General features: G+C 39.3%; 1 long non-coding RNA gene across 2 annotated transcripts in view; it reads left to right on the top strand.

Moving 5' to 3' along the window:
- LOC133550155 (uncharacterized) overlaps window positions 1-23,314 on the top strand; it is a 298,824-nt gene that overhangs the window by 174,816 nt on the left and 100,694 nt on the right. The gene's annotated exons all lie outside the window — the stretch shown is intronic.

Here is a 23,314-nt window from a genome sequence, read left to right as displayed (position 1 = left end):
CGCACCAAACGAAAATAACAAACACATTTTGGGAGAACATCCGCACATAAACACAACATAAACACAACAGAACAAATACCCAGAAGCCCTTGCTGCACTAACTCTTCCGTACCGCTACATATGAAATATATGAGGACCGGAACTGAAACACTCATTTTAAAGCTTTGACATTAACATTGTAACACACACACACACACACACTTTTGTGTACTCCGGAACCTCCCTTTCTAGATACAAACCCCGTTTCCATATGAGTTGGGAAATTGTGTTAGATGTAAATATAAACAGAATACAATGATTTGTAAATAATTTTCAAGCCATATTCAGTTGAATATGCTACAAAGACAACATATTTGATGTTCAAACTCATAAACTTTGTTTTTTTTTTGCAAATAATGATTAACTTAGAATTTCATGGCTGCAACACGTGCCAAAGTAGTTGGGAAAGGGCATGTTCACCACTGTGTTACATCACCTTTTCTTTTAACAACACTCAAAAAACGTTTGGGAACTGAGGAAACTAATTGTTGAAGCTTTGAAAGTGGAATTCTTTCCCATTCTTGTTTTATGTAGAGCTTCAGTCCTTCAACAGTCCGGGGTCTCCGCTGTCGTATTTTACGCTTCATATTGCGCCACACATTTTCCATGGGAGACAGGTCTGGACTGCAGGCGGGCCAGGAAAGTACCTGCACTCTTTTACTACGAAGCCACGCTGTTGTAATACGTGGCTTGGCATTGTTTTGCTGAAATAAGCAGGGGCGTCCATGATAACGTTGCTTGGATGACAACATATGTTGCACCAAAACCTGTATGTACCTTTCAGCATTAATGGTGCCTTCACAGATGTGTAAGTTACCCATGCCTTGGGCACTAATGCACCCCCATACCATCACACATGCTGGCTTTTGAACTTTGCGCCTAGAACAATCCGGGTGGTTATTTTCCTCTTTGTTCCGGAGGACACCACGTCCACAGTTTCTCCCCAAAAAATTGAAATGTGGACTCGTCAGACCACAGACCACTTTTCCACTCTGCATCAATCCATCTTAGATGATCTTGGGCCCAGCCAAGCCGGCGGCGTTCCTGGGTGTTGTTGATAAATGGCTTTCGCTTTGCATAGTAGAGTTTCAACTTGCACTTACAGATGTAGCGACCACTTCGATTTTTTCCCCACACACTTGTTATTTCATATGTTGACCAAAGAGGGAGCACTTTTAAAACTGACACAGTCAATTTGAAAAATCCTTCCTTTTTGGGACCATCCTCATTTTGACCAGCAGGGGTGCAAACGAGACATTCTCTATTAGATGCAATGGTAATGGAAACATGACTTATGTCATCACCTGTTCACACCTCCTCTTATGGAAGATACTTTTCCTTCCTCATGTCTCAAAAATGGTAGAAATACAAGAATACACACACACACACACACACACACACACACACACACACACACATTCGTGTATTTCTGACCTTCTCGAGACCTAACAAAATACCTCCCTCTTTGGGACCACCCTCGCTAGATATATAAAGATTTGTGATTCGTATTTACAACATGAATAATATATACAAACTATGTAAACATAAAAAAGGTAAGCTTTTAGTAAAAAAAAAAATGGCCAGAAGCGGACCACTTCGTTTTTTTACCACACACTTGTTATTTCATATGTTGACCAAAGAGGGTGCACTTTTAAAACTGACACAGTCAATTTGAAAAATCCTTCCTTTTTGGGACCAATCCTCATTTTGACCAGCAGGGGTACAAATGAGACATTCTCTATTCGAGGCGATGACATGATGTGGGTCCCAAATTGTTCACCGCTCCTCATAAGGTAACTACTTTTCCTTGTCGGTGTCTCAAAAATGGTAGAAATACAAGAACACACACACACACACACACACACGCACACACACACACACACACACACACACACACACACATTCGTGTATTTCTGACCTTCTCGAGACCTAACAAAATACCTCCCTCTTTGGGACCACCCTCTCTAGATATATAAACATTTGTGATTCGTATTTACAACATGAATAATATATACAAACTATGTAAACATAAAAAAGGTAAGCTTTTAGTAAAAAAACAAAAAAAAAATGGCCAGAAAGGGACCACTTCGATTTTTACCACACACTTGTTATTTCATATGTTGACCAAAGGGGGAGCACTTTTAATAGATTTCACCAGCAGGGGTGCAAATGAGACATTCTCTATTCGTCTATTCGAGGCGATGACATGATGTGGGTCCCAAATTGTTCACCGCTCCTCATAAGGTAACTACTTTTCCTTGTCGGTGTCTCAAGAAGGGTGGAAATACAAGAACACACACACACATTTGTGTATTTCTGACCTTCTCGAGACCTAACAAAATACCTCCCTCTTTAGGACCACCCTCGCTAGATATATAAAGATTTGTGATTCGTATTTACAACATGAATAATATATACAAACTATCTAAACATAAAAAAGGTAAGCTTTTAGTAAAAAAAAAAAATGGCCAGAAGCGGACCACTTCGAGTTGTTTCCACACACTTGTTATTTCATATGTTGAGCAATGAGGGTGCACTTTTAAAACTGACACAGTCAATTTGAAAAATCCTTCATTTTTGGGACCAATCCTCATTTTGACCAGCAGGGGTGCAAATGAGACATTTTTTATTCGAGGCGATGACATGATGTGGGTCCCAAATTGTTCACCGCTCCTCATAAGGTAACTACTTTTCCTTGTCGGTGTCTCAAGAAGGGTGGAAATACAAGAACACACACACACATTTGTGTATTTCTGACCTTCTCGAGACCTAACAAAATACCTCCCTCTTTAGGACCACCCTCGCTAGATATATAAAGATTTGTGATTCGTATTTACAACATGAATAATATATACAAACTATCTAAACATAAAAAAGGTAAGCTTTTAGTAAAAAAAAAAAATGGCCAGAAGCGGACCACTTCGAGTTGTTTCCACACACTTGTTATTTCATATGTTGAGCAATGAGGGTGCACTTTTAAAACTGACACAGTCAATTTGAAAAATCCTTCATTTTTGGGACCAATCCTCATTTTGACCAGCAGGGGTGCAAATGAGACATTTTTTATTCGAGGCGATGACATGATGTGGGTCCCAAATTGTTCACCGCTCCTCATAAGGTAACTACTTTTCCTTGTCGGTGTCTCAAGAAGGGTGGAAATACAAGAACACACACACACACACACACACACACACACACACATTCGTGTATTTCTGACCTTCTCGAGACCTAACAAAATACCTCCCTCTTTAGGACCACCCTCTCTAGATATATAAACATTTGTGATTCGTATTTGCAACATGAATAATATATACAAACTATGTAATATATATATATATATATATATATATATATATAATTTTTTTTTTATTATTTTTTTTTTTATTAAATCAACATCAAAAACACAATATACAACTACAATTAGTGCACCAACCGCCAGGCCGCAGAATAGTTTTTTACTCATTTTTATAAAAAAAATAAAAAAATAAATAAGATTTTTTTTTTTTTTTTTTTATTTTATTTTTATTAAATCAACATAAAAAACACAATATACACTTACAATTAGTGCACCAACCACCAGGCCGCAGAATAATGTTGTATTCATTTTTATGTATATATATATATATATATATATATATATTATTAAAAAAAAATCTTTTTTTTTTTTTATTAAACCAACATAAAAAACACAATATACACTTACAATGAGTGCACCAACCACCGGGCCGCAGACTATTTTTTTATTAATTTTTATTAAAAAAAAAAAATAAATAAATAAATAAATAAAAAAATGTTTTTTATTTTTTGTGTTAAATCAACATAAAAACACAATATACACTTACAATTAGTGCACCAACCACCGGGCCACAGAATAATGTTTTATTCATTTTTATTAAATAAATTAAAAAATATATATATATTTTTTTATTTTATTTAATTTTTTCAATTAAATCAACACTGGGTGTGAGTTTTCCTTGCCCTTATGTGGGCCTTCCGAGGATGTCGTAGTGGTTTGTGCAGCCCTTTGAGACACTAGTGATTTAGGGCTATATAAGTAAACATTGATTGATTGATTGATTGATTAAACATAAAAAAAGGTAAGCTTTTAGTAAAAAAAAATTTAAAAAAATGGCCAGAAGGGGACCACTTCGAGTTTTTTCCACACACTTGTTATTTCATATGTTGACCAAAGGGTCAGCACTTTTAATAGATTTCACCAGCAGGGGTGCAAATGAAACATTCTCTATTCGAGGCGATGACATGATGTGGGTCCCAACCAAGGTAACTACTTTTCCTTGTCGGTGTCTCAAGAAGGGTGGAAATACAAGAACACACACGCACACACACACACACACACACACACACACACACACACACACACACACACACACACACACACACACACACACACACACTTAATATGCATGCCTCCAGCTAGCGAGTCATGGCAAGTTTGCTTCTGGTGCTTTGTTGACATTGTGCTCAGCAAGGAGGACAGCTTGGCGGAAAGGGAGGATGAGTGAGCAAAGACAGTGATGAGGCAAACATCTGCAGGACGAGAACAAACAGTTTATTCAAAGCGGCCCTTGGTGACGTCAGAGCGGCCCACCGCTTCCCTTCAAAACCTGCAAAAGCCCTTTTCTGCTCCGTCCATATAGAGGATCTTTGACCAGAAGGTTTGGACTAGTACCACCTGGGAAAACCCAGGGCTCTCCAGGCTCCAGCATTATGACCGGCAATAAAATATAGTAGCAGAGCAGGTCTAAGTATTCATTAAAACAAGACGGAGGTTTTATTTAACATGTTTATTTAATATTTTTGCTGCGATGAGGTGGCGACTTGTCCGGGGTGTAAACCGCCTTCCGCCCGATTGTAGCTGAGATAGGCACCAGCGACCCCAAAGGGGAATAAGCGGTAGGAAATGGATGGATGTAATATATTTGGTCCACTGTAACATTACACTCAGTTCAAACAAACACTGTGTTTGAATGCAATGACATAAAACACTGTACTTAAATAATGACTCAAAATCTAAAAGGAGCTGGAGTATCACTGGTAGTACATAAAACTTTTGTTAAAACAGCTCCTGTTACATAGAAGATCTTTGACTTACAGGTTTGCAGTCGGTCTTTAAAAACAGCAGAGCGCTCCTGTCATTTCGTCTTGGTAGTCCTCAAAAACAGCAGAGCATTTCTGCAAAATAGAGGATCTTTGATGAGTGTTTTTTTCTAGAAATCCATTGTGGATCTAACATAATAGTGAGAGTCCAGTCCATAGTGGATCTGACATAATAGTGTGAGAGTCCAGTCCATAGTGGATCTAGTTAATAGTGTGGGAGTCCAGTCCAGTCAAATAGTGTGAGAGTCTCGTCAAATAGTTTGAGAGTCCAGTCCATAGTGGATCTAACATAATAGTGTGACTGTTCAGTCCATAATGGATTTAGTTAATAGTGCGAGAGTCCAGTCCATAGTGGATCTAACATAATAGTGTGACTGTTCAGTCCATAATGGATTTAGTTAATAGTGTGAGAGTCCAGTCCATAGTGGATCTGACATAATAGTGTGAGAGTCCTGCCCATAGTGGATCTGACATACTAGTGTGAGAGTCCAGTCCATAGTGGATCTAACATACTAGTGTGAGAGTCCAGTCCATATGGATCTAACATAATAGTGTGAGAGTCCAGTCCATAGTGGATTTAGTTAATAGTGTGAGAGTCCAGTCCATAGTGGATCTAACATAATAGTGTGAGAGTCCAGTCCATAGTGGATTTAGTTAATAGTGTGAGAGTCCAGTCCATAGTGGATCTAACATACTAGTGTGAGAGTCCAGTCAATAGTGGATTTAGTTAATAGTGTGAGAGTTCAGTCCATAGTGGATCTAACATACTAGTGTGAGAGTCCAGTCCATATGGATCTAACATAATAGTGTGAGAGTCCAGTCCATAGTGGATTTAGTTAATAGTGTGAGAGTCCAGTCCATAGTGGATCTAACATAATAGTGTGAGAGTCCAGTCCATAGTGGATTTAGTTAATAGTGTGAGAGTCCAGTCCATAGTGGATCTAACATACTAGTGTGAGAGTCCAGTCAATAGTGGATTTAGTTAATAGTGTGAGAGTTCAGTCCATAGTGGATCTAACATACTAGTGTGAGAGTCCAGTCCATATGGATCTAACATAATAGTGTGAGAGTCCAGTCCATAGTGGATTTAGTTAATAGTGTGAGAGTCCAGTCCATAGTGGATCTAACATAATAGTGTGAGAGTCCAGTCCATAGTGGATTTAGTTAATAGTGTGAGAGTCCAGTCCATAGTGGATCTAACATACTAGTGTGAGAGTCCAGTCAATAGTGGATTTAGTTAATAGTGTGAGAGTTCAGTCCATAGTGGATCTAACATAATAGTGAGAGTCCAGTCCATAGTGAGGCCAGCAGGAGACCATCCCGAGTGGAGACAGGTCAGCAGCTCAGAGACGTCCCCAACTGATGCACAGATGAGTGGTCCACCCTGGGTCCCGACTTTGGAAAGCTAGCCCATCATCTGTGGTCACCTAATCTGTGTCCCCCCTCTTCCCGAAGGAGAGGGGGGCAGAACAGAAAAGAAACGGCAGATCAACTGGTCTAAAAAGGGAGTCTATTTAAAAGCTGGAGTATACAAATGAGTTTTAAGATGGGACTTAAATGCTTCTACTGAAGTAGCATCTTTAACTGTTACTGGGAGGGCTTTCCAGAGTACTGAAACCCTAATAGAAAACGCAAAAAAAATAAAATAATGTGGCCGACTGGAGGATCTTTGACTTACATTGTTTGCAGAAAGTCCTAAAAAAAAACAGCCAAACGCTTCTGTTATGTTTTTGTTGAGCTTTTTTTTTTTCTTCTTCATATCGATTTACTGTGTAAGCAAGGTTGCAAAGATTGTAAGATGACAGTGGCAAGCTCTGACCTATTTTAACCTGACGTTGCTGCACACACACACACACACACACACACACACACACACACACACACACACACACATACTGGTTAGCATTTGGAATGGGGACCAAGTTTATGATCAGAACTTGTGGGGACCACCCTTTCTACAGGTTGTGGAGGCATGAAAAAAAATAGGTAAGATGTCCACTGCCCAGTTAGCTCACACACGTCTTTAAATCTCTGGATTGATGAAGTAATGTGCAGATCATTCCTACTGGGGACCCTGGGGAAAAAGGTTATTATGATTCATTTGCATGTGACTACTGAGGACCATTAAAAAAAAAAAAAAAAAAGTTCAAAATAAATATGATATGGTCCTCAGGATACGGTATTAAAGTAAAACATGTAGAAATGCATGTGGTACTTACTACTTTACTACATGTACAGCATGTAGTAAAACATGCACACTAAAATGTTGTTCAGAAAATATGAGGACCGGAACTGAAACTCTCATTTTAAAGCTTTGACATTAACATTGTAACACACACACACACACACACACACACACACACACATACTGGTTAGTATTTGGAATGGGGACCAAGTTTATGATCAGAACTTGTGGGGACCACCCTTTCTACAGGTTGTAGAGGCATGAAAAAAAAATAGGTAAGATGTCCACTGCCCAGTTAGCTCACACACGTCTTTAAATCTCTGGATTGATGAAGCAATGTGCAGATCATTCCTACTGGGGACCCTGGGGAAAAATAATTATTATGATTCATGGGGTCCAAATTGAAATTTAAAGTTCATACACATTTGAATGTGACTACTGAGGACCATTTAAAAAAAAAAAAAAGTTCTAATTAAATATGATATGATCCTCAGAATACGGTATTAAAGTAAAACATGTAGAAATGCATGTGGTACTTAGTACTTTACTACATGTACAGCATGTAGTAAAACATGCACACTAAAATGTGGTTCAGAAAATATGAGGACCGGAACTGAAACACTCATTTTAAAGCTTTGACATTAACATTGTAACACACACACACACACACACACACACACACACACACACACACACACACACACACACACACATACTGGTTAGTATTTGGAATGGGGACCAAGTTTATGATCAGAACTTGTGGGGACCACCCTTTCTACAGGTTGTAGAGGCATGAAAAAAAAATAGGTAAGATGTCCACTGCCCAGTTAGCTCACACACGTCTTTAAATCTCTGGATTGATGAAGTAATGTGCAGATCATTCTTACTGGGGACTCTGGGGAAAAAGAGTTATTATGATTCATGGGGACCAAATTGAAATTTAAAGTTCACACACATTTGCAAGTGACTACTGAAGACCATTAAAAAAAAAAAAAAGTTCAAATTAAATATGATATGATCCTCAGAATACGGTATTAAAGTAAAACATGTAGAAATGTATGTGGTACTTACTACTTTACTACATGTACAGCATGTAGTAAAACATGCACACTAAAATGTGGTTCAGAAAATATGAGGACCGGAACTGAAACTCTCATTTTAAAGCTTTGACATTAACATTGTAACACACACACACACACACACACAAACACACACACACACACACACACACACACACACACACACACACACACACACACACACACACACACACACACACACACACACACACACACACACACACACACACACACACACACACACACACAACACACACACACATATACTGGTTAGTATTTGGAATGGGGACCAAGTTTATGATCAGAACTTGTGGGGACCACCCTTTCTACAGGTTGTAGAGGCATGAAAAAAAAATAGGTAAGATGTCCACTGCCCAGTTAGCTCACACACGTCTTTAAATCTCTGGATTGATGAAGCAATGTGCAGATCATTCCTACTGGGGACCCTGGGGAAAAATAATTATTATGATTCATGGGGTCCAAATTGAAATTTAAAGTTCATACACATTTGCATGTGACTACTGAGGACCATTTAAAAAAAAAAAAAGTTCAAATTAAATATGATATGATCCTCAGAATACGGTATTAAAGTAAAACATGTAGAAATGCATGTGGTACTTACTACTTTACTACATGTACAGCATGTAGTAAAACATGCACACTAAAATATGGTTCAGAAAATATGAGGACCGGAACTGAAACACTCATTTTAAAGCTTTGACATTAACATTGTAACACACACACACACACACACACACACACACACACACACACACATACTGGTTAGCATTTGGAATGGGGACCAAGTTTATGATCAGAACTTGTGGGGACCACCCTTTCTACAGGTCGTGGAGGCATGAAAAAAAAAATAGGTAAGATGTCCACTGCCCAGTTAGCTCACACACATCTTTAAATCTCTGGATTGATGAAGTAATGTGCAGATCATTCCTACTGGGGACCCTGGGGAAAAAGAGTTATTATGATTCATGGGGACCAAATTGAAATTTAAAGTTCACACACATTTGCAAGTGACTACTGAAGACCATTTAAAAAAAAAAAGTTCAAATTAAATATGATATGATCTTCAGAATACGGTATTAAAGTAAAACATGTAGAAATGCATGTGGTACTTAGTACTTTACTACATGTACAGCATGTAGTAAAACATGCACACTAAAATGTGGTTCAGAAAATATGAGGACCGGAACTGAAACACTAATTTTAAAGCTTTGACATTAACATTGTAACACACACACACACACACACACACACACACACACACACACACACACACACACGTGTGTGCTCGTGCTCCTCTCCGGCTTCCTGCGACGTAGGTTGCTGCATGTGTGAAAAGACATAAATGTACTACACGCCTTCTCCGCATAACCGCAGCATCTTTCATTTTCGCAGCGTGCACATTTGCTCAGACGACCCTGCGCTTCCTGCGCGTATCTGATGTGTCGCAGCCTGACACCAGACACAAAAACAATCCTTCAATACTGCGTCTTGGTGCGGCTGAAAACTGTATCACCGTGTAAGTGTTCTGTATCGGTCCACACTGATCATTTTTGATATTTTTTTTTTTGAACTACAAAGAAAAAGGAGCAGGAGAACAATATAATATTTCAAATCGAATCCGTAAAACTGTAATCCCCTCAGCTATCAAGGAAGAGAGGAAAGGAAACGTCAACACACGCATGGAAATCACTCAGTCAATGTAAACAAAATTGTAAAATCACATTGAAAACTGAACAACATCAAATATGTTGTCTTTGTAGCATATTCAACTGAATATGGCTTGAAAAGGATTTGCAAATCATTGTATTCTGTTTATATTTACATCTAACACAATTTCCTAACTCATATGGAAACGGGGTTTGTATTTGGCCACCCATCCAAATGATGAGAATCAGGTGTCCTAATCACTTGGCCCGGTGTATCAAATCCAGCACTTAGGCACTTAGACTGTTCCTACAAACATTTGTAAAAAGAATGGGCCGCTCTTAGTGATTTCCAGCGTGGAATTGTCACAGGATGCCACCTTTTCAACAAATCCAGTCAGTGAAATCTCCTAAATATTCAACTCTATTATAAGAAAATGGAAGAGTTTGGGAACAACATCAACTCAGCCACCAAAGTGGTAGGCCGAGTAAACTGACAGAGAGGGTTCAGCGGATTTTGGAGCGCATAGTGCAAAGACTTTCTGCACAGTCGGTTGCAACAGAGCTCCAAACTTCATGTGACCTTTCAATTAGCCCACGCACAGTACGCAGAGAGCTTCATAGAATGGGTTTCCATTTAGGTTTCTCATTGTATTCCATTGGGTTGAGTTCTTATTTGCCCTGACATTGGCTCTGACATTGTGGCTTGGATATGTCGTTGTGGCTTGAGCAGCCCTTTGAGACAGTCGCGATTTAAGGCAGTATAAATAAACTGTGATTGGTTTACATTTTTTGTGTTTTTTTGTCCAAAAAAACAGGGATTTCGTTGAGAAAAGGGCATCAAATATTAAAAAAGTTTAAACATATTTATCGACAGACAGATCTTATCCATATTTAGGCATTAAAATAAAAATAAAAATCATATAAATTGCCAAAATTATTTTGGCCACCCATCCAAATGATGAGAATCAGGTGTCCTAATGACTTAGCCCAATGTATCAAATCAAGCACTTAGGCATGGATACTGTTTATACAAACATTTGTGAAAGAATGGGCCGCTCTGGAACTGTCATAGGATGCCACCTGTGCAACAAATCCATTTGTGAGATTTCCTCGGTCCTAAATATTTCAAAGTCAACTTTATTAGAAGGAAAGTGAAGAGTTTGGGAACAACAGCAACTCAGCCACGTAAGCTGACAGAGAGGGGTCAGCATGGTGCAAAGATTTTCTGCGCAGTCGGTTGCTACAGAGCTCCAAACTTCATATGACCTTCCAATTAGCCCACGCACAGTACGCAGAGAGCTTCATTAAAAAGGGCTTTTCATGGCCGGGCGGCTGAACCTAAGGCATACATCACCAAGTCCAGTGGTGTGCAGCACGAGTAATGAGTTACACTTTTCCATCTGGCAATCTGATGGACCATTGTGGGTTTTGGAGGTTGCCAGGAGAACGCTACGTTTTGGACTGCATTGAAATTGGGTGAAGGAGGAATTATGGTGTGGGGCTGTTTTTCAAGAATTGGGCTTGGCCACTTAGTTCCAGTAAAATGAACTTTGAATGCTCCAGGATATCAAAACATTTTGGACAATTCCATGGGATGGCACTTCAAGTTCATATGTGCGGCCAAATACTTTTGTGTACCTTAGTTCGTGACGTATGCTAACTGTTAGCATGCTAATTTTTTGTAACCAATTTTGCTGCGGTACACCTCAAAATCATACAAGTGACAGTTGCTGCCAGCATTCTACGCGATTTCTCTCGAAATTGCAAAGTATATTTATTTTACATAGCTGTAATACCAGTGGTAAAAAAAAATAGAAATCATATAGGATAAATTATTTATTATTATTTTATTTGTTTATTTATGTTTTTACTTCAATCAATCAATCAATCAAAGTTTATTTATATAGCCCTTAATCACAAGTGTCTCAAAGGGCTGCACAAGCCACAACAACATCATCGGCTCAGATCCCACATCAGAGCAAGAAAAAACTCAACCCAATGGGATACAATGAGAAACCTTGGAGGGGACCCCAGATATACTGTACACTGTACACTGAGGTGTATACCTGTCAAATTGGATGAAAAAGCTAGCATGCACATTTTTTTTTCACACATGGGGTGTTGTTGATTTTTACCGGGTGTTGTTGATTTTCACCGGGTGTTGTTGATTTTTTGTTTTACTTTTTTGCTGCAGCTGCTATATATACTGTACACTTGTAAAGTGCAATTGTGATTTGTCCAGCTCCCTACCAAAATATATGACACTGAGGTGTATACCTGTTAAATAAGATGAAAAAGCTAGCATGCTAAAAAAAACTTTTACACATGGGGTGTTGTTGATTTCACTTGAAACAATACTTGGTAGTATAAACAGACTTTGGTGGGTGCTTATGAAAGGTATCAAATTCGGCATTCACCCTTAAATGCTACCATGTCCTCTGAAGCATTTTCACCACAACCCATAGGTGGCGCCACGAATGTCAACCACTGAAAAAGATCGCCGCTAATGTCGTTCAGGCTCACGACCAAAAATATATGACACTGAGGTGTATACCTGTTAAATTAGATGAAGAAACTAGGATGCTAAAACATTTTTTTACACATGGGGTGTTGTTGATTTCACGTGAAACGATACTTGGTAGTATAAACCGACTTTGGTGGGTTTTTGATTGATTGATTGAAGCTTTTATTAGTAGATTGCACAATTCAGTACATATTTCGTTCAATTGAGTACTAAATGGTAAAACCCGAATAAGTTTTTCAACTTGTTCAAGTCGGGGTCCACGTTAATAAATTCATGGTAAAAAGTGGTCGTTGTCAGCAGGGTGCTTATGAAAAGTATCAGATTCGGCATTCACCCTTATATGCTGGGGCGGTATAGCTCGGTTGGTAGAGCGGCCGTGCCAGCAACTTGAGGGTTCCAGGTTCGATCCCCGCCTCCGCCATTGGGCAAGACACTTTACCCACCTGCTCCCAGTGCCACCCACACTGGTTTAAAAATTTAACTTAGATATTGGGTTTCACTATGTAAAGCCCTTTGAGTCACTAGAGAAAAGCGCTATATGAATATAATTCACTTCACTTCACTATGCTAGCATGTCCTCTGAAGCATTTTCACCACAACCCATAGGTGGCGCCTTGAATGTCAACCACTGAAAAAGATTGCCGCTAATGTCGCTCAGGCTCACTACCAAAAATCTATTTGTATACCTGTCAAATTGAATGAATAAGCTAGCATGCACATTTTTTACACATAGGGTGTTGTTGATTTTTACCGGGTGTTGTTGATTTTTACCGGGTGTTGTTGATTTTTACCGGGTGTTGTTGATTTTTACGTAAAAAAAAAACCTCGGTAGTACAAACAGAATATGGTCGGCGCTTGCCCCGCCACATTCATGGTGATCGTGTGCGGCGAACGTCCGCTACGCGACACATAACCCCGGCCAAACCGCACGGCTTTTGGTGAGCGCATAAAAATATGTGCGGAGGGGGGTTGACGGCCTGCCAAAACACGAAACAAACAGGCGCTTTCAATTCATCAACTCAAAGCGCTGCCTGCCAGCTCACCCTGGGGCGACAGGCGCAGAACGAGCTACGCAAGTCGATTCTCTCACTGCAATTAACACACAAACACACACAAACTTTCTCACACACTAGAAAAGCACACATGGTGGTGTTCTAGATGGTTCTAAATGAAGATGTTGTGCTTTTCCCTCCGGGGAAGAGGAAGATAGGGAGCCTCAGTCATAACCCTGGGTGACCATTGACCTTTGACCCCTTTTACCTTAGAGGGGGGTGTGGGGGGGTCAGTGGACACGCTGAGGGTCAATGATTTCCAGAGGAGGCGCACACCCGTGCTCGCCGCTGCCCAACAACACACGTGTGGACTTCGAGCGGCTATTACCTCCGCCAAGGCTGCTTGATCGTTCATTTGCACGCCGCACTTTGTGCAAAGCATACCTTTTTACATACCTTTTGAGCAGGGGTGTCCAAAGTGCGGCCCCCAGCTAATCGTTTACCGGCCCGTCACACATTTGGCAAAAATTGCAAAATTGATAGTATTGCAAAAATAAAAAATAAAAAAAATAAATAAAAAGTGGAATGATGTGAAATCTAATGAGAAAAAGTTGACACAAAGCTGCCATGCAGGCAGTTTTTTTGTTCCTTTTGTGTTTATTTTATTTTTTTTCCATTGCTCAAAAAAAAAAGGGACAAAAAAATCCATGTTATAATGAATTATTACTTAAAAATGATCACTTTAAAATGTATTATGTGGAAAAAATATTGCATGTGTTGTGGGGTTGCCATATAAAAACATCAAAGTTTTGACAAAAGAGCATAAAACAGACAAAATATAGCTAAATAGGGGCAGTATAGCTCGGTTGGTAGAGCGGCCGTGCCAGCAACTTGAGGGTTGCAGGTTCGATCCCCGCTTACACCATCCTAGTCACTGCTGTTGTGTCCTTGGGCAAGACACTTTACCCACCTGCTCCCAGTGCCACCCACACTGCTTTAAATGTAACTTAGATATTGGGTTTCACTATGTAAAACGCTTTGAGTCACTAGAGAAAAAGCGCTATATAAATAAAATTCACTAAAATAATAGTTCAAACTTAAAATCGACAGATGTTTCGGAAGTTGATCTTGAAATTTAAGTGTTAAAAGTAAACAAATAATAATACAAATGCATCACTTTATGAGTGGGGAACCTTTCTGATCTCAAATATATTTAGTAGGATTTTATTTAACTTTTTACTGTGATTACTCGAAAAATATAAAATAATTAAAATCAATGGTGTCCTGCATTATTGATCTTTGAGGGCTTTAATTGCAAAAATAAAGGAACTCTCCTGAAGGAATCAATAAAGTACTATCCATCTATCTAAATACTGCATATTTCAGTTTTACTATAATAAACAAAGTTGTCTTTGACAGAAAAGGCATAAAACCTTATTTGTTTTACTTTATATCAACCTCAATGTTATGATCTGCCACCCCGATCATACATTGTTTTGGTTTTTGAGTCCTTTTTGTGTTTCCTGATTACTTTTGCACTCTTCCGTGTATAACAACTGTATCTATGTATATATATATATATATATATAGTTTTGATATTTGAATGAAAATAAATGAACGTGTTGTGGCAGTTGCGGATGTCACCAATGTGGCTGTTTGAGGAAACACTCCGTGGGTTTTCCAAACACATCTTTAATGGTGCTTATAGTGCTTTAAGTTTAACGGCTTTATAAAAACACTTAAGACAAAGTCTGAGTTCATTGGGCCCCATGAAGCAACGATTCTTAAGAACAATTTTTGTTCTTAGGCCCACTTATGAAGTTTATAAGGATATTTTTTATATTCACCATTGTTTTCTTAGCTGGGATTTGTTTGTAGGTAAGAGCAAAATCTACGATTGCTACTCTTAGGGTGTCCTATTTGTTCCTAAGTGTGACGAGTTCCCTTACTTCTGTTGTCTATTGTTACATTATTATCATATAAATAGATAGATAGATAGATAGATAGATAGATAGATAGATAGATAGATAGATAGATAGATAGATAGATAGACAGACAGATATATAGCAAAATGTAGACATTTCAAAATACTGTGTGCGTGCAATGAAGTGACAAATATTTATTTGAACCCTTTAAGTTACTGAGAGCTGTCCCCCCTTTCTTAAACTTACGTTTTGACATTATGTATATGGGATAATACGAATTTCTCTTCTGTGATATGTTTTTTTGTCCTCGTGTCTTTTATGGTCGGCTTTTTCGCCAGAATTGTGCCCTTATACAGAGAATTAAGGGCGTTTTTCCTCATCCATGTTCAACGGAAAAGTCCGATCTACAAAATTTGCACCCTTTCCTCTTCGAGCTGTTCTGGATGAACTGAAATAATTTTTTTCCCCAATCATTTTGAAACTTGCAGCGTACTTCTTCTTCTCACTTCTCGTCCCCATAACTGTCTATTCTTCGTTCTTCTGCTTCATCTCTGTTACATTTTTGGACATTACTACTTGCCGTAATTTTGTAGCAACGCATGATGGGAATCCGGATGAGTCAAGAGTCTCCCAAGAAAATCAGGAGGGATGGCAAGTATCGTACTTCCAAGAATTTCCACCGGGGCGCTAATTAATTTAAAACCCCTTCTCACTTTGGCGCTTACCAAAGGCATGCGGTAAATTTAGACCTGCGCTTATAAATTTGAGTGTGATGTAAGGATACCATCATGAAAAGCACATTTAATAAAACATTTTTTATCATGGTCTTATCTTTACTTATAAATGAAGTCCATGCGCAGCTCCTTCTGGTCAAAAGCATCGATAACTTGTTTATAGAAGTCTTCCTTATCTTTCTTCAGTTTTAAAAGTCTCTCTGTCTCGATGGAGATCTTCCTTTATTACCTCCTGCTTCGATTGAAAGTCCAGTTTAGAAAACGGTTTTATTTTAGATATGTAATCCTCCATGTTAAAAGTGCAGGCGAGAGGAAAAAATGAAGGATCGCCGCTCATTCTTGCTGCTTGTTGTCACTTCTTCTGCAGCCGAGTAGTCGCAAGAAGGATCACTAGCGCCCTCTACCACCAGGAGGCGGGAGTCATTTAATGACTCATATTTGACACACGCAGCTACGGTATATTAAAAAAACAAAACATAGCTGCTTACTGTTCTTTTTAGCATATTCAATAGCTTGGACCTCAAATCCTACTGAATTGCTCTTAATCTTCTTCCCTTTATGCGATTTCAAATGATTGAAATCAGCCTCCTCCATTTTGCAAATGATGACAGGTCACTCGTGACGTGACGAGTTTGACCCTGTGGAAATTCTAGGCATATGCTAATTATTTTGCGAAACGAGTTTGACCCGGCAGTAATTCTAGGCAGGTGCATACTATATACCCGGCGGCAATTTAAGGAAATACGGTATGCATAATATGGTAACGGACGCAGAAAGGATTCATGTTTTGACAAATGTTTGGGAGAGTAGAAAGGTTAGGCTGGCACCAACAACGCACATAGAGTCATGCGTGTTACGGAAGAACGACGGTGCTGAGGCCCGGCAGAACCACAATGGGCCGCATTGTTCTGCAGCGTAATCACTGCAGACATGGAAGTTGGCCCAGGGGATCAAGAGGTCACCGCAGCCCCGGCTGGACACAGCTGCTGCAACTCCCAAATCCGGGACCGGGGGGGCGGGGTTCTGTCTTTGGTTCTGTTTGTTTGTCGCTCGGCCAAAAAGTTCCTTAACTCGCAAAGGGGCAAGGAGGAAGATTTTGGTGGTGGCCAAGGACGACGTAACTGATTTGTTGTGTGTTGTGTTTGTCAGGAGCAGAGGTGGGTAGAGTAGCCAGAAATTGTACTCAAGTAAGAGTACTGTTACTTTAGAGTTGTATTACTCGAGTAAAAGTAAGGAGTAGTCACCCAAGTATTTACTTCAGTAAGAGTAAAAAGTATGTTGTGAAAAAACTACTCAAGTACTGAGTAACTGATGAGTAACCTGTTTGTTTAATGATTACGGCAACAAGTAATGCACAAAAACATAAAAATAGCAATGAGCAAATTCAGAGCCAGGAATATCTCTTAAGCAACTAAAACAATAATATATATTTGGTTTTACACTGTATTGAAACATTTTTTTTTAATGAATTTTACCTTTGCAAGCTCATTATACTATTGGCTAAGTTTTATATTCATAAATGTAAGTTTTTTCAATACCCAACCTGTTTTTTTTGCCTTTAAAAAAAGATTTAGAACTCTACATTAAAACACTTTACCTCTAACAACCCAAAAGCTGTGAAAACGATGATGCTGTGTTCCAAATTTAAGTTATTTATTTTATATATATATATATATATATATAGCATTCTATTTTAGTTACTTTGAATTTAAAACCCCATGGCGCTGTTTTGTACGATTTTTATACAGTTTTGTACTGTTTTTGTACTTACTTTGATTATTATTATCAACTGTTTGTAAATGTTGTCATTTATAAATAAAGGTTTATAAAAAAAAAAAATGAAAAAATGTGCAGTTAATCATGTGACCGCCTGGCTCTGTTTGATTGGTGAAACGGAGTCAAACGTCACCAGTAAATGCATTTGATTGGTGAAACGGAGTCAACCATCACCAGTGACTGCATTTGATTGGTGAAACGGAATCAAACATCATCAGTGACTGCATTTGATTGGTGAAACGGAGTCAAATGTCATTAGTGACTGTAGTTGATTGGTGAAACTGAGTCAAACGTCATTAGTGACTGCATTTGATTGGTGAAACGGAGTCAAACGTCACCAGTGACTGCATTCGATTGGTAACACTGAGTCAAACGTCATTAGTGACTGCATTTGATTGGTGAAACGGAGTCAAACGTCATTAGGGACTGCATTTGATTGGTGAAACGGAGTCAAACGTCACCAGTGACTGCATCTGATTGGTAACACTGAGTCAAACGTCATTAGTGACTGCATTTGATTGGTGAAACGGAGTCAAACGTCATTAGTGACTGCATTTGATTGGTGAAACGGAGTCAAACGTCACCAGTGACTGCATTTGATTGGTGAACGGAGTCAAATGTCATTAGTGACTGTATTTGATTGGTGAAACGGAGTCAAACGTCACCAGTGACTGCATTTGATTGGTGAAACGGAGTCAAACGTCATTAGTGACTGCATTTGATTGGTGAAACAGAGTCAAACGTCACCAGTGACTGCATTTGATTGGTGAAACGGAGTCAAACGTCATTAGTGACTGCATTTGATTGGTGAAACAGAGTCAAACGTCACCAGTGACTGCATTCGATTGGTAACACTGAGTCAAACATCATTAGTGACTGCATTTGATTGGTGAAACGGAGTCAAACGTCATTAGTGACTGCATTTTATTGGTGAAACGCAGGCATGTGATGGATCCTACTTTGATGGTCTGTCTGACAAACCAAAACAAACAAAGCGCGCATTAACAGATCGATAAAAATCAGTAGCGAGTAGCGAACGGAATGTAGATAAATGGAGCTTAGTAAAAGTAGCGTTTCTTCTCTATAAATATACACAAGTAAAAGTAAAAGTACGTTCCATTAAAACTACTCTTAGAAGTTCAATTTATCCCAAAAGTTACTCAAGTAGATGTAACGGCGTTAAAGTAGCGCGTTACTACCCACCTCTGGTCAGGAGTGACAAAAATAAAATGCATTTGATAAAAAAAAGACAGCATTTATGACAGCTGTAGCACAACTTCACAAAGGACGGTCTGGTGGTTATTATTATTGTTGCTGAATGGCCAATGTTGTGATTTGCATGCCTCCGCCCGCTCGAAACAAGACGCTTGTCGCTTTATTCATCATTTCCTGTTAAGCCCCCCCCTCGCTGCTATGAAACTGTTCTAAGTACACCTCTGCATGATGTAGTACTTTACTTATTAAACGATTCAAACTTAGCTTAACGTACAACAAATGCAATTTAAATATGCATCCACTTACCACCGTTCAGTCAATCAATGTTTAAATAGCCCTAAATCACAAATGTCTCAAAGGGCTGCACAAGCCACAACGACATCCTTGGCTCAGATCCTGCACCAGGGCAAGGAAAAACTCAACAATGAGTCCATAGTGGATCTAGCATAATAGTGTGAGAGTCCAGTCCATAGTGGATCTAACATAATAGTGTGAGAGTCCAGTCCATAGTGGATATAACATAATAGTGTGAGAGTCCAGGTCATAGTGGATCTAACATAATAGTGAGAGTCTTGACCAGAAGGTTGAATCGAAGAGTTGTTAGTCTTCCTTACCAGAGGTTTAAATCAATTAGTTCTTAGTCGTCCTGACCAGATGGTTGAATATATTAGTTGTTAGTCGTCCTAACCAGAAGGTTGAATCGATTAGTTGTTAGTCGTTCTGATCAGAAGGTTGAATTGATTCGTTGTTAGTCGTCCTGACCTGAAGGTTGAATCGATTAGTTCTTAGTCGTCCTGACCAGAACGTTGAATCGATTAGTTGTTAGTCATCCTGACCTGTAGGTTGAATCGATTAGTTGTTAGTTGTCCTGACCAGATGATTTAATCGATTACTTGCTAGCCGTCCTGTCCAGAAGGTTCAATCGGTTAGTTGTTTGTCCTTCTGATCAGAAGGTTGAATCGATTAGTTGTTAGTCGTCCTGACCAGATGGTTGAATCGATTTGTTGTTAGTCATCCTGACCAGAAGGTTGAATCGATTTGTTGTTAGTCATCCTGACCAGAAGGTTGAATCGATTAGTTGTTAGTCATCCTAACCTGAAGGTTGAATCTATTAGTTGTTGGTCGTCCTAACCAGAAGGTTGAATCGAAGAGTTTTTAGTCTTCCTTACCAGAGGTTTAAATCAATTAGTTCTTAGTCGTCCTGACCAGAAGGTTGAATCAATTAGTTGTTGGTCGTCCTAACCATAAGGTTGAATCAATTAGTTGTTAGTCGTCCTGACCAGAAGGTTGACTTGATTAGTTGTTAGTCATCCTGACCTGAAGGTTAAATAGATTACTTGTTAGCCGTCTTGACCAAAAGGTTGAATCGAAGAGTTGTTAGTCTTCCTTACCAGAGGTTTAAATCAATTAGTTGTTAGTCGTCCTAACCAGAAGGTTGAATCAATTAGTTGTTAGTCGTCCTAACCAGAAGGTTGAATTGATTAGTTGTTAGTCGTCCTAACCTGAAGGTTGACTTGATTAGTTGTTAGTCATCCTGACCTGAAGGTTAAATAGATTACTTGTTAGCCGTCTTGACCAAAAGGTTGAATCGAAGAGTTGTTAGTCTTCCTTACCAGAGGTTTAAATCAATTAGTTGTTAGTCGTCCTAACCAGAAGGTTGAATCAATTAGTTGTTAGTCGTCCTAACCAGAAGGTTGAATTGATTAGTTGTTAGTCGTCCTAACCTGAAGGTTGAATCAATTAGTTGTTAGTCGTCCTAACCAGAAGGTTGAATCGATTAGTTGTTAGTCGTCCTAACCAGAAGGTTGAATCGATTAGTTGTTAGTCGTTCTGATCAGAAGGTTGAATCGATTAGTTGTTAGTCGTCCTAACCAGAAGGTTGAATCGATTAGTTGTTAGTCGTCCTAACCTGAAGGTTGAATCAATTAGTTGTTAGTCGTCCTAACCAGAAGGTTGAATCGATTACTTGTTAGTCGTCCTGACCAGAGGGTTGCATTGATAAGTTGTTAGTCATCCTGACCAGATGGTTGAATCGATTACTTGCTGGCCGTCCTGACCAGAAGGTTGAATCAATTAGTTGTTGGTCGTCCTAACCAGAAGGTTGAAACAATTAGTTGTTAGTCGTCCTAACCAGAAGGTTGAATCGATTCGTTGGTAGTCGTCCTGACCAGATGGTTGAATCGATTTGTTGTTAGTCATCCTGACCAGAAGGTTGAATCGATTAGTTGTTAGTCGTTCTGATCAGAAGGTTGAATCGATTAGTTGTTAGCCGTCCTGACCAGATGGTTGAATATATTAGTTGTTAGTCGTCCTGACCAGAAGGTTGAATCGATTAGTTGTTAGTCGTCCTGACCAGATGGTTTAATCGATTACTTGCTAGCCGTCCTGACCAGAAGGTTCAATCGGTTAGTTGTTAGTCGTTCTGATCAGAAGGTGGAATCGATTAGTTGTTTGTCCTTCTGATCAGAAGGTTGAATCGATTAGTTGTTAGTCGTCCTGACCAGATGGTTGAATATATTAGTTGTTAGTCGTCCTGACCAGAAGGTTGAATCGATTAGTTGTTAGTCGTCCTAACCTGAAGGTTGAATCGATTAGTTGTTAACCGTCCTGACCAGATGGTTGAATCGATTAGTTGTTGGTCGTCCTAACCAGAAGGTTGAATCGATTAGTTGTTAGTCGTCCTGACCAGAAGGTTGAATCGATTAGTTGTTAGTCGTCCTAACCTGAAGGTTGAATCGATTAGTTGTTAACCGTCCTGACCAGATGGTTGAATCGATTAGTTGTTGGTCGTCCTAACCAGAAGGTTGAATCGATTAGTTGTTAGTCGTCCTGACCAGAAGGTTGAATCGATTAGTTGTTAGTCGTCCTGACCAGATAGTTAGTCATCCTGACCAGATGGTTGAATCGATTTTTTGTTAGTCGTCCTGACCAGAAAGTTGAATCTATTAGTTGTTAGTCATCCTGACTAGAAGGTTGAATCAATTACTTGTTAGTCGTCCTGACCAGAAGGTTGAATTGATAAGTTGTTAGTCATCCTCACCAGATGGTTGAATCGATTTGTTGTTAGTCATCCTGACCAGAAGGTTGAATCTATTAGTTGTTAGTCGTTCTGACCTGAAGGTTGAATCGATTAGTTGTTAGTTGTCCTGACCAGATGGTTTAATCGATTACTTGCTAGCCGTCCTGACCAGAAGGTTGAATCGATTAGTTGTTAGTCGTTCTGATCAGAAGGTTGAATCGATTAGTTGTTAGTCGTCCTAACCAGAAGGTTGAATCGATTAGTTGTTAGTCGTCCTAACCTGAAGGTTGAATCAATTAGTTGTTAGTCGTCCTAACCAGAAGGTTGAATCGATTACTTGTTAGTCGTCCTGACCAGAGGGTTGCATTGATAAGTTGTTAGTCATCCTGACCAGATGGTTGAATCGATTACTTGCTGGCCGTCCTGACCAGAAGGTTGAATCAATTAGTTGTTGGTCGTCCTAACCAGAAGGTTGAAACAATTAGTTGTTAGTCGTCCTAACCAGAAGGTTGAATCGATTCGTTGGTAGTCGTCCTGACCAGATGGTTGAATCGATTTGTTGTTAGTCATCCTGACCAGAAGGTTGAATCGATCAGTTGTTAGTCGTTCTGATCAGAAGGTTGAATCGATTAGTTGTTAGCCGTCCTGACCAGATGGTTGAATATATTAGTTGTTAGTCGTCCTGACCAGAAGGTTGAATCGATTAGTTGTTAGTCGTCCTGACCAGATGGTTTAATCGATTACTTGCTAGCCGTCCTGACCAGAAGGTTCAATCGGTTAGTTGTTAGTCGTTCTGATCAGAAGGTGGAATCGATTAGTTGTTTGTCCTTCTGATCAGAAGGTTGAATCGATTAGTTGTTAGTCGTCCTGACCAGATGGTTGAATATATTAGTTGTTAGTCGTCCTGACCAGAAGGTTGAATCGATTAGTTGTTAGTCGTCCTAACCTGAAGGTTGAATCGATTAGTTGTTAACCGTCCTGACCAGATGGTTGAATCGATTAGTTGTTGGTCGTCCTAACCAGAAGGTTGAATCGATTAGT

The sequence above is a fragment of the Nerophis ophidion genome, linkage group LG03, assembly GCF_033978795.1.
Source record: "Nerophis ophidion isolate RoL-2023_Sa linkage group LG03, RoL_Noph_v1.0, whole genome shotgun sequence".
In the NCBI taxonomy this organism is placed as follows: Eukaryota; Metazoa; Chordata; class Actinopteri; order Syngnathiformes; family Syngnathidae; genus Nerophis; species Nerophis ophidion.
The sequence above is the reverse complement of the archived record's forward strand: the minus strand, read 5'-3'. Positions and strand labels throughout refer to the sequence as shown.